The 13544-nt window shown below is 38.0% G+C and overlaps 1 protein-coding gene across 1 annotated transcript in view; it reads right to left on the bottom strand.

Annotated features, from left to right (window-relative positions):
- Nucleotides 1-6281, bottom strand: part of ST18 (ST18 C2H2C-type zinc finger transcription factor) — a 180115-nt gene extending 173834 nt beyond the window's left edge. The window contains exon 1 of the mRNA XM_082044958.1: nt 6170-6281. The gene's annotated coding sequence lies outside the window, so the exon portion shown is untranslated. The remainder of the gene's footprint in view (nt 1-6169) is intronic.
- Nucleotides 6282-13544: the final 7263 nt, after the last annotated feature.

Genomic DNA, 13544 nt, shown 5'->3' with positions numbered 1-13544 from the left:
TAAAACACTGTTTCCTTGAACTAATTGTAATCTAATTAAAATGTAATATGGGAACTGCATTTTGAAGTGCCATTAGCAGAAAAGAGACCATCTTGCTATGGGCAATCACAGAGTCCCTGAGGATGAAGGGACCAACACCTGATTCACTAGATGTACAGAAAATTCTCATTAGTTTTACAAAGTGATGAGGTGTGAGGGTGATGATGGGGTCTTTTTGCATTGTTTTTGTTTGGTTGGTTGTTGTTTTGTTTTGGGTTTTTGGTTTTGTTTGTTTGTTTTTGGTTGTTGTTGTTGTTGTTTGTTTTGGTTTGATTTTTTTTGGGGGGGGTGTTTTGTTTTGTTTTGTTTAGCTAAAGAGAAAGCCATCACTTTCAGCTTTGAGAAGAGCTTGAGCTGCCACCCAGTGGAGGCAGATACCAATTTTTGTATTGATTTAGCTTCATAGTCACAGTAGGAGAGCCAGCTCTCTAGCTCTCCAAGTAATAGCAGAAAAAAGAGTATCTTAATGGTATAATTGCTTCTTGAACACTAGTTATTCTGGATCAACAGAGGACATTCCTATAAAATATCTAGATCAGGGTTAAAGTACTGTCAAGACAGATGAGAAATAAACTTAAACCCCATGTATTGACAATTAAAGAAAAATTAGGCACGGTTCAACATCTAGACTGACGTATAGGTGCAACATCATTTTTCTCTCTAGTAACTCCCATCTGGTATACTGCCCTGCTCGACGAACAAGAATAAGTCCACTTCCTGACTGTTTTTCTTCTTAGGCATATTTTACTACAAGGACCAGAAAGTGGAACTTACTAGGGACAAAATTAAAGGAACTAGTCTCTTACCAAGATGCAAATGGGGACAACAAACTGACATTATCAAAAAGTTTTCCACACAAGACATGTTAAAACTGCTTACTTCAATTTATATTTTGTTTTCTAATAGTATTTTTTTTCACATATTTTATTGGTGGAAAGAGAGATAAGAGAGACAAATAAGTTATGGTAAGAATGTTTCTAACAGCTGCTGAGTATTCAGGATTACAAAAGCCCTGAAATAATGACAATATCCTCATAAAAGCAGGGTTCTGATCCATAAAACATCTAAACTGTTCACAGCATAACTCACATTTAGTCCATGGTCTCAGGCTAATTTAGATATTATTCTGTCTCTCTTACCTGCAGTGCTCAATGTGTGAACTCCTAATTCTCACACCAGGTATAAAAGATTTTATGGAATGCTTCTGGTAACGTGGTATTTTTTTCTCTCTTTATTTGACAGTTGTGCAAATCCTTTATGTCTGATTGCAAATAAGATAATTTTCCTCACAGACATTAATCTTGTTTTCAAATCTCTATCTGACATCCAACAAGTGATGCTTAGATTTTTGAAATGTCCTTAACAACCAGACTAAGGATCATGTACTTGGTAATTAGCAGAATCTTCTGTTAAAAGCTATTCTACTTATGATAATTATTCTCCCGACAAGATGACATTTGTCTACTTTATAGCTGTATGGTTAAGGCATTTACCTGGGACACAGAAACTTTAGACTTGTCTCTGTTGTAACGAGACATATTGTTATGAAGCCCATCTGCCATTCTTTCAGGCGATGCTTCTTATGTAGCTAAAAATACTAATATCACAAAGCCAGAAAAGGTTTCCAGGAGGATCCCTTCTGGGTCAAGGTTACAGAATCTGTGGACACATCTTTTCTCAGGCTATAAGAGAACACATGAGTCCTTAAGACAGTAGCTAGAGAAACAGGGATAGAAAACTCTTTGGCCCAAGGTGAAGGGACATTTTCCTTTGTTTGCTGTGTTGTTTCTAAAGTCTGGAACAAAACAGCACCCTAAAGACTTTCTTGGTTATTTTGAAATGGGAGACTGAAACTCTCTGACTGTGCTGGCCACTTGTCCTATGTGGTTGCCCTGTCCTCATCATTGACCTATAAGGACAGATGTTATTTAGGAGGTCTAAGAATTTGCTGCTGCTGACTTCAGCATGCTGATCAGCCTCCTGTTTGAAGGACAGGTCTCTTCTTTCACTTACTTCTGAGCTATACTTCCCAATTACACAACAGCTTCAACTATACTTCCCAATTACACAACAGCTTCAACAGACTTGGGACTTTCAGATGTTTTATTACCTTTGAGCACTCTTTATACTCAGTTACATGGCATTGATTTCTTAAGATGTGTTTTGTTTTTCCAAAAACAGGTTATGTTTCAAGATGCTCACTTTGAAGAGAGACATCTATATTGCTTTTTTCTTTGATGTGCTTTGTATTCACCTCCAGCCTCTTAGGAGATGTGATACATACTTGGTAACTCTCAGTCCTGGTTCCCTGGAGAACAAGTCTATTTAGATAACTGTGGTTAAGAATGTGGTCTACCAAACTACTGCTATGATGTGTCCCTTCTAAGTCACTCTTGTAAGACAATAAATGTGTACAAGATTGAAGACATTCAGCATTATGTATAACATGGGCTTTAATAACAGAAACAACTATATAGTACTTCCTTAGACAGATTTTGACACTCCTGGATCTTCACTAAATGTTGCCAATGCATATCACTATATCCTGACGTAGGGTCCTCAGTTTTCCTGATGGTTCCTGAAGCTCTGAGATTATGCCTGTCATTCCTGAGAAAGATTGCACTCTTTCACTTACATAAGCAAGAACGTTGGACTCATCAGTGTGTAAAAACTGACAGAGAATCAGGCCAAAACTGATGGGTCTTGATGAGTCAATAGAGCATTGAGTCCCCAGGATTTCAAAACCAGAAGCTAAAATTAAAGCAAACTAAAATGTTTAAGAACAAAATAAAAACAGATTTTGAAGGGTTTTTCTTAGATTTCTGAGGTGGCTTGGTTTTTTGAAGCTTCAACACATCTCTGCTGCAGCTGCAGACTTGGCATTTATTTCAGCAATCTTGGAAAGAGAAATCATGGGAGGGATGTTGCAGGGACATTTGATTAAGATGTATACAAACCACCTTGGTTCAGGAACAAGACAGCAGGGTTTGTCAGGTATGATACAGAGCCCATAAACTCTCTTTCTGTGATAAAATGCAGGTCTTCGTATTAACTGGAGCACAGAAACTGGAACTGATTCTCTTACAGGAAAAAAAAAAAAAAGTTCAAAATTACCCTCATTAACGTTAAAGTTCTTTTTGACCAGTATAGTACAAACCCAGGAAGTTTAATGCTGATTAAAATTTTAACTTGAAGATTCCACTGCACCTCTAGGAGAATCCTTAATAATTTAATTAAAACATGACACGAACTGAGCGTTAAATAATGAATAGCAATGGGCAAATCTGAAACTAGGAAAAGCGGTGCTCTTTTCCGATGGTTAACAACTTCTGGTCAAAGTACCTTCCTGCCACAAGAGGGAGACACAGGCACATAGTTTCCTCACTAAAAATGAAGCAAAAGCCCTAACATCACGTAAATAACATCTACTAGGAATGTTGTCTGGCCCGTTTGCTCTCTCATGAACACTGTACCAGCTCGGAACAGAAGAGGCTGGATTAGAGGAGTTTCTACTCTACACCAGCAAATTGTAGAAAACAGAATTAAAATTCAGGGATATCAGACTGACTGAGGTACAAGGAAATACGCAAGAAAATTCTAAGTCACATTCCAAGAAAATACAAAAGCTGAACTTCTAAGCTTTTCTTTGAGAAGGAGAGTTTGTCCTAATAATTTAGGTATGGAAAAGATTAATTAGTTTCCATTGATCTTGCTATTTTGTAAACTGGATTAGCTACGGAACCAGTATTTTACTTTATCTGTAAGGGAAAGTATTTTAAACTGCCATAATATGAATGCTTCTATAACTGTAAGACAAAAAATGTTGAGCTAGATGTGTGATGCTGTTAATATAAGTATCAAATTTCATCATTAGTCATTTATACATAAACTTCTGCTCTGAGCTGCCAGTCAAATACATTTTAGTATTATTTGTTCTCCAGCACTGCATTGTATCTCAGTTTTAGTAAATACTTCACAAAACAGATCAAAAGACACAGTAGATATCTTGAAGATTTTGCAAGCCAGTATCAATAGTGACATAAACTGAGGTGAGAAAGCACTGGGGTATTGGACAACTGTGCTGACTGCAACACATTAATTCAAACAACTAATTCAGCACCACTACTTGACAAGGGTGAACTTAAGAACATACTTGTTCTGGCAGCTGTTGAAACTCGTATCTGTGCAATTTCTAGCAATCTAAACTGATTAAAGAACAAGACAGGAAAGAAAGAAGAATGTAAGACAGGAAGCAGAAAAGGTAGAAAGTAAAACAAGCACTGATATTGTGAGCTATTAAGAAACTGAGGCAGTCCTTTCCCTGCAGTCATCACATTGAGCTTAATAGTCTTAAAATTACTTTCTATGCCTCTTTTCTTCAAGAGAATAATGCTCTCTATTAAAATCAGTAGAGAGCTAACACTGGACAATATTGAACAATTTTGTGTTTGAACACATCACAAAAGCAGTTTGTCTTGCATATTATTACAATGCAGAGCCCCCCCTTCATTTCATATGTCAAATGCAGTAGATTTGTGGGTTTTTTTAAAAGGGACAAAAAGTCTGATTTTTTCAACTTGTTCTCAAAGATCCTTAATGTAATAAGTTTCTCTGCTTTGCAAAAACATTTGTTAACACTGAAATAAATCCTTGCAGATATTTGAGAAATTTCCACATCATTATTTGTGATGTGTCTGTAATACATTTCAAAGAGGCCAACGATTATTGAAAGCTGAAACTAAGTTGCTCAGAGACCTGAATGAAAAAAATATGTTTTTTCTTGACAGAAACACATGAAGGGTAAGGGAAGAAAGAAGACAAGCAATGCAGCTCCATCAGGACCAACTTTTTTCTAATGGGAATGGTTAGTTTTGAAACCACTTGAAACACTTTATTTTGAAATTGAAGGCAGTGATGATACAACAGTGTAGAGAAAACTGCTTTGGTTAATTTGTTTTCAAGATCTCCATCTGTAACAAAGTTATTTTCTTTATAAACTTCAAACATGGATGTGAAGAGAAAAAATATTTCAGACAAGCTCTACACTGCTTCTGCAAGCATACACTTATTACACTGTGGTGTTCAAAACCAGAACTTGACAAATAAGGTAGTGCTCTGTGATACAAACAATAAGGTGCAGCAAAGATTACTAGCAGTGCTTAGTGCAGCGTAAACGATACAGTAGAAACATTACAAAGATATATAATTCAATAGCAATTATAAAGAATCCAAAATGATTAGACTATAAAATAGAGAGAGGACAGATCGATTATGATCAAAACCTCCAGATCTTCATAACCCAAATTTGAGTGTGTTTCATAGATGTACACTGCTTCTAAAAAGAAAAAAAATAAAAAAAATTTATAACATTATAATCTGAGAAAAGCCATGAATTTAGATGTGGTTTTGAGGCCTATAACTAGATATTATGGACCAATCACATCTGTAATCCCCAAGGACTGTTTACTATCAGCGAGCATTAACACTTGCAAATCTTAGACACAGCCTTCCCAAGATGTGACAGAAAGTAGTGAGGAACTGTGAATAGATTAAAAGGCAGCAAATTTCTCTCATAAAAGAGACAACATCCCCTATAGGTAATATCAGTCCCCTTCTGACCCTAGAAATCCCCTTTATTTGCTTAGGAAGAACACAAATTTCTTTCCTTTGATTGTGTTTTCCACAATGGGTTTTTCTTGGTTTCCATAATGTTTTTCCAGACCCATGAATCACCCTTAAATAGACCAGTGGTTCATTTCACCAGAACAAGCCACTTCATATTTCTTTCCAACTTCCTTCCAACCCATGTCAGCTTTTCTTCTCATCTAGCAAAATCTCTTAGCCATTCCCCACCATATGAAGATGCACAAAGGTAAGCATCCTTCAAGCTACAGTTAGGAGTTGATAACCCATAAGGTTTCTTTAACACATCACCAGTATAAGTAGGGCTGAATATCAATTTATTGCCAAAAAGCTATCCAGTATGTGCTCAACTAAACACAATAAATGAATTAGAAGAATAGAAACATATGGAATACTGAAAATATTTGCTTTTAACTACTTCATATTTGAACTCTATGCTAGCAGGTTTATCACAGCTTTTATAAAGCCAGTTGATACCCAACTCTACCTGTATTTTAGATACAGGATTACAGGCTTCTGCTGTACCTGCTGTTTGTTCCAACCTTCTTCCATCGAGCTTGAAGAAAGTTTTGCAGAGCTTCTTCAAAAAGTGCCTCTTCAAAAAGTGTGTCTTCAAAATCTCTGTCTGAAAGAACACGAAGTAGAACGTAACATTTATAATGCTCTCTTTCACCCCAGACTGATGAATTAAATAAATTAAATTAATTTTTCCCAAGTTATGTCTGTTTTGCCCATGATAGTAAGTGGTAAGTGATCTTCCTATCTTTATCTCAACCCTAAAACATTTTCATCTTATTTTCACCTGCCCCCAGTCTTGTTGAGGAGTGAAAGAGCAGCTGGGTAGGCATCTGGCAGCCATCCAAGGTGTTGTGTATTGATAAGGATCATGGCTGAAAGCATTGTGGTGAAACTAGTTCAGCCAGAAGATGACACATTCAGAGCAGGGGGAACTGCGATCTACACATCAACGACGAGCTAACGAGCCACAGATCAGGCCGGCTGACTGATACCTGAGATGGAGGATGTGCTGGAGGGCACATAGCCCCACCTTCTGATATGCCCAGCTCGGCAAACAAAGGGGAAAAGCTGAGACCTTTTAACATGGTCCGGGACTTGTGGAAACTTGTTGATCTTTTGCAATCACCACTTCCCCCTGGATTTCTGCATGACACAAAGGGGCAAAGCAGAGACCCCTCAACGTGGCTCAGGACTTGTCCAGACTTGTCCCTCTTTTGCAATCACTGCTTTCCCCCCCAGACTTTCCTCTACTCTGGGAGGTATAAAAAGCTCACCTAAAACACCACAGGTAGGGAATACCATCTCGGCCTCACCAAGAGAATACCAGCACCCTGAGGACCCTTACTCTGAACCAGACATCAGAGGACACTGCGCTCCTGACCCCAGCATCCTCACCATGGAATACCGAGGCCATACATCATCGTACAAGTCCTGTCATCCACACTGTGGGGCCGTAAGGGACTGGATCCCTCACTCTTTTCTTTCTTCCTTTCTTTCTGCTCTTTCCTTCTCTCCTTTTTTCTATACCCCCCATTTATTTGTCTCTCCTTCCATATATATATATATTACTCTCTTTCTCTCTCCCTTATACCTTAGTTTTCCTTTTCTCTCTACCACTCTCTTTCTCTCTTTCCCTTTTGAACATATAAGGATAACACCATCTTTAAGCTCTGCTGTTGATTTCTGGTTAAATTTCATGTTATAGCTACTGATGGTTGCCAATATATCACTCGTAGTAGGATTTTCGCTGTTAATGTGTTGATAAATTCTGTTATACTTTTGCCAAGTCACCATTCACTGTAACCAATATTCCAACAAGTACTTTTAGTAAAACTCACAATTGAATTGGACCCCGGAGGTGATTGTCTGTCATTCACTTCACATAACCGCGCAGAATTAACCCAGAGTTAACTCACACCTGGTCTCATCTGTTGAGTCAGGGCGCATGTCGCGTCTAGAGTTAACTCATCCCTCATCCCATCTCTTGGGAGGGGACACAAGGTCGGCACACCACAGTCACTCTCTCACTTAAGCAAAATACTGCAGTCAAAATCATAGTACATCCGCAGTAAGATTCCACGTGTCCATGAAAACATCTTATTTTTTCTCGATATATAAATGCACGGCAATGCGGTGATACCCCAGAAAATACAATATGGCAATTAAAGATATAAAATTATCTGGGTAAAACTTTGCTCCAAAGTTTTTTCAATCTAATAACTGGAGGAAAGCATATGTCAAAACCCCATATAGCTTCTTAATCACTTTTACTTACTCATACATTGTAGCATAGCCACCATACTTAAAATACAAAATAAAAAAAAAAAAAAAAGTGTCATTAATTATCATTATATTGAAATACCATTTCTTCCTTTGGGGGAAATTCACACATGTGTTCCTTGGTAATAAAGCCTGTGTAACACCAGAAAACACCAGATGTGAGAGGTAAATGCAAATGGAATACCCAAAAGGAAACACCTAAACAGAGCTGCCGGAGAGGGTGTTTGCTCAAACCCTGGTAGCTTTAAAGAGGAAATATAGCAATGCCTTAGCTTCATAGAACAACTGTCAGATGGATGAAACAGTAACCAGGAGGTCACTAGGCTTTCAACAAAATGTCAAAAAGTCAGCTTAACAACATCTACAAGAGTCATGAAAATTTGTAACTGTAGGGAGAGACCAGGGAGTGGGAAAGCACTTAGAGCAGCAGTCAAACTGTGTCTGACATGGGCAGAAGTCACCTTGTTGCCATCATGACCCTGCCATCCTCCTCATCTCATGCAGAGAGCATGCTGAGCCCCAACTGTTGGCTGACAGTACAGGGTGCAGTGGCAGAAGGACCCACAGCTCAGGGTGCATGTGGGGACTGTGGGGTGTCGTCTCACCAGTGCATGGACTAGTAGATTGTAGGGAGCTGCACAAACCCATCTTCAACAGGGCAGGCAAAAAGCGAAACCCATACTTCCAGTCAGAGCGGGCATGTGAGTAACCATCCATGTAAGATGTGTATATGAAGAGGAAAAAAGCATGTGTGCAAAATTACCAATTTTTGGCACTACGTATAAAATGGGTATTTAGAGTCTTTTAAGTATTCATTAACATTTTGTAGGTATCAAGTGAAGTGTGTCTTCTGTACTGCAATATTGATCCAGAATCAGTTCATTGATTTCCAGTTAACTAGATGTCATTAATTAATCTGAAAGTGTTTCATTCCTGAGTTGATTTAAACCACAAGTTGATAATTTACCTATGATAACTTCCCATATGAAGAGAAGAACCTGAACAGAATGGTTGGACAAGCTCCATATATTAAATGATTTGCATGTGATTCAACTGCTCCATATGCTTATCTAAACTGATTTAGTTAAAACATAACAATGTTAAGGAACCTGGCACCGTGGGGTGAATGATGCCAGGCTGAGTCAATAGACTAGAAGAGGAAATGTTGCAGCATTTTTCTCTATTTCTGTGGTCAGAGCAAAAAGTTAGACCTTGAGCAGCCTTGTACAGAAATGTCAGGCTCTTTGGCCTTCTTCTGTCTTGATTCTTAGTGGCACAGTCCTATCTTGTGATCTGAAGGTAGTAAGACTTGGATTATTTGCAAAGATCAAGTGTAAAACCAGAGCTTGACATTGACTGCAGATCTCTCTCTGTTTTAACTTCTTACCAGAAGACTGTCAGTTCTGCACATTCAGTCAGCAAAAGTTTACCATCTTCACAGGACACACAACTAAACTCTCAATCTTTTACCCCTTTAGCTTCCAAAATGATTGAACAAAGAAAACAGGTATCAAAAGCAAAACCCAATGACAGAACAATAAAGGGGCAAGGGGAGGGAGGGAGGAGGAGAATAATTAAATTAAACAAACAAGCAAACAAATGATTTCTAGAGAAAATTATTGTCTACTAATAAAAACTATTAGATACAGTAGCAAAGACTAGAAATCAGCTCTCGGATATTTAGATATCAGCTTTCAGATATTCAGGGCCAGTACATTTGCATACAAATACAAAATCTAAAATGAATACAAATTGACTTCAGGCAGAAGAAAAGCCATAGTGTGGAGCAGAGTCCCATAACCCCTGGGGATACTCCTCCTTCCCATGTGACAAGTACCTGTACTTCTAACTCTGAAGAAGTAGTCAAAGACTCAGCTGAATTCATATCACCCCCTAGCTCCACAGAAGTGAAAGACTTCAGACTTGCACTGTCAGTAGCAAAAGTACAGTATTCAAGTGCCCTTTAGGGTTAAGAGAGGTCTTATCCCTATATTACTGAGCACAGTGAGCCAATCTATTAGTAGGTATTAATGAATGTGTTCTCACAATTTCAAAGTTGACTGGTGGATCTATCACATGTGTCTTTTGCAACCCCAGCTAATGCAGAAGCTCTGAGTCGGTGAAATTTTGAGCTAACAGGCTGTGACTGTGACTAGAGACTTACTAATAACTCCCAGTAAACAAACTACTGTCAGTGACAGTAATAGAGCCAGACTTTGATGAAAGGGGTTAGGGCTGAACCTAAGAATAATAGCTGCAATGGGGAATTAGCATCTTTTTAATCATGACCTCAATTACAACTCAAGACAAATAACATCCTTTAGTACAACACCTGGTGCCAAATGTTGCCACTTTACATTTTACCCTCAAAGGAGCTGGCAATGATTTCTCGGCTTCATGACAATTATTATTTTTTTTCCTTATGATGATCCTCTCTGAAGTTGAGGCACTACAAAGACATTTTATATTAATCTGAGCAGGTAATGAAAGCACTTCTCCCAGTGAGAATACATTAAGAAATACAGAAAACACACTGGAGTGTGTTAGTTTCATGCATAAATATGTTCAGTGCTGTCATAGACATGTAGGATATTTTATTTGGTATATTGGTACACAGAGACACATATATACGCAAGTGAACACACAGCACTAAGTCCTCAGGTACCAGTGGATCATTTTCTTATTTTTTCCTGAATTTGTGAACTTAACAATTTTTTTGTGAAAATTACAGATTGCTCACACAACAAAACTGCTCCTGTCACTTACTAAAAGAGTAAAGAGACTATACCTTCGGCAGAAACCTTATATGCATTTTTACAGGACAACACTTCAATCACTATTTTTCAGGACAACTTCTATTGCTTAAAGAAAAATAGTGTTTTGTTTTGTTTTGTTTTGTTTTTCTGTCAACTGAGATACTTGCTTAGACACCTAAGCAGGTTTGTTGAAGGCAGCAGATACATCATGCCTGTCAGTATTGAGTTTATTGTGTCTCGTGCTAGACCTCCCGTGTGTGCACAAAATGATTTTGGAAAACACACAGCCAAATAATCCAAAACCATGAATGATCACTGCATGAGGAAAGAAAACTAACTCAAAATACAAGAGGGCAGAAATATTTGTTTTACAATACTTCCGTTATTGAAAAGTTTATGTATCAAATTTGCACTTTACTACACTACAACTTCAGTAGTATTTGTTTTGTACCACTGAAAATTTATGGGGCACTACAGGTTTCAGAATTCATTATATGATTTTAAGTTAATCTTTAATTAAAGTTCCGATGTGAACAAAAGGTATTCGTTAAGCAAGAAGAAACTGATCTTGACAAGTTATGTTTGCCATAATTTCTCTAGGATCAGTACTTTTAAAACAATTTTCAAAGCTAGAATTTAAGGCATGAACTTCAGAGGTCTTCAAAAAATTCTCATTCACACTCTTGTACAAGTCATCCCCAAGACACTACACAACAAAAGTAATAACTGGAAGCACAGCTCCAAATCAGGGGGTGGGAGTGACATCAATATGCATGAATAGCAAAGTACATTTTTGTCTGATATGAAATCCAGAATCTCAATTATTGTGCCATCTTGCAAAAAGAAGAAATATTATAAGAACTTCTCCAAAACAAATGACCACTCCTTTCACACTGGAAGTCTCCAGAAAAAATGAGCTATAGAGGGCAGGTTGTTTGGTTTGGGGTTTTTTTGTGGTTTTGTTTGGTTGGTTTTTTTTAACAGGAGAAAGTGTTTGTGAGAAAGTGATTTTCACTACAAGATAGATGTTAACACAATGTTTTTTCTTCCAACCTACCTTAACTGAGACAATAAATAAAAAGTCTTTTAAGAGAGAGCATAAGAGTTGCCCAACCTGCCTACAGAATGGTACATTGGAATAGAGATAAATTTGGCTCCAGTTGACAGCTCTAATGTATTTATACCCAGGTCTTGTCAGTGCTGAGAGACATGGAGTGCCCGTCATGCTTACCTCCATCACCACAGCTGTAACTAAGTGGTCTGCTCCTCCCATCTGTTTACCTTTTAAGAAGGAATGATCCCTTTCCTTTCTAAACATCTGCTAGACCAACTGAAACACTCTGATACAAACACCACAGTCACTAAAACGGGTCATGATGAGATTCAGCAAAGTCACAGGTTACAAATGTCTGTTTTTTTCTCTTCAGCTGTGATACTGTAAGAGGCAATTGATATCCCTTTCCCACAGCACCATACAGCAAGGAGTGCCCACTGTATTGATCAGAAAGATGGCCTGGAAGACTGAGCAGTCACTTGGTGAGATAGCACCTCCAAAATCTGCCCTGGACAGAGATTGTTGGCAATCCTGTATTCACCACATTTTCCAAATGCAACAGAACCTAGATGTAAACAGGGAGGGATTTTTCTACTTGCAGCAGGCAAATACATGATGCCATGTCTCCAACTTTGGCATCTAACAGTCTAGAGAGAAGCCACCAAAGTAGCCAGTGGCTTCACAGTGTCTCTCCCACCTTGCAAAACCGTGTTAGATACCTGTCACAATCAGTTTTTACACTTCTGAGTAGTGTGCTTTTGGGGCACAAGTGTTTACAAATGGCTAGTTCCCTAATGAGTTTATGTCAAAAAGCTATCCAGCACACAGATTAAACAGGATACTGAAGAGTAAGAAATGGTGAAATAAAAATAATAAAAATATAACATTAATCACCAACAGAAGATACAGTAGCTTTTATCCTTAGAGAAGATGAACCACTATATTCATGACTGTTCTCTAGAGCAATGCGTAGGGTCTCTTGGTTCAATAAGACAGCAAGGATGGGCATTGCTTACTTTTGCCTTCTATGTAGTCATCATGTACATCTAAGGCACAGAAGAAAACCAGCACTAGAGGTGGCCACACGCTGTTCCTGCTTTCCTCTATTACAGTAAGCTGTGGTTGTCTAGGTCTTTCACAGCTTCAGAGACTTTTTTAGATGACAGGACCTATTCAGAATTCTTCTATACACCATGAAAAATATGGTGTTGGTTTTGCCTTGTCAGTTATACCACCTTTATTGTCTCAGTAATAAATAGCTGAACAGTTCCTCAGTTTTATTCCGATGCCATGTAAAGACAAATATTTCTCCCAGGAATGAGGTTAAAGTAAATATTTGTAATAACTTTATCCTAAATAAAGGGCTGATTATCATCTGCCTGTAAGGAGAAAGTTGCACAGCTATAAGCAATAACAAGATGGAAAATTAACCATGAAAGCTGATTTACAGGAAGAACATGAATCATTTGTCAAAACAAAATCAGCCCATTACTTATCATGTTATCATACTTGTTATCTTGTTACCTTTGAGGGATAAAGAAAAATGAAATACTGAACACTGAGTCAGAACTCAACTTTTATGTCCTCTGATCTCTGCAGAAGTTTATATCCTTCAAGTTCATTGACCTTTCTCCTGCACAACACCTGGGATATAAGAATGGAAAACCACAGAGTGGTGCAGTTCACACCACCAAAGCTATACTTATGTGTAGGCATTGTACAAGGGGACCTATAGACAGGACCTGGTAAAAGTA

The sequence above is a fragment of the Streptopelia decaocto genome (genome assembly GCF_964273445.1).
Source record: "Streptopelia decaocto genome assembly, chromosome: 2".
In the NCBI taxonomy this organism is placed as follows: Eukaryota; Metazoa; Chordata; class Aves; order Columbiformes; family Columbidae; genus Streptopelia; species Streptopelia decaocto.
This window is presented reverse-complemented; position numbering and strand designations above follow the sequence as displayed.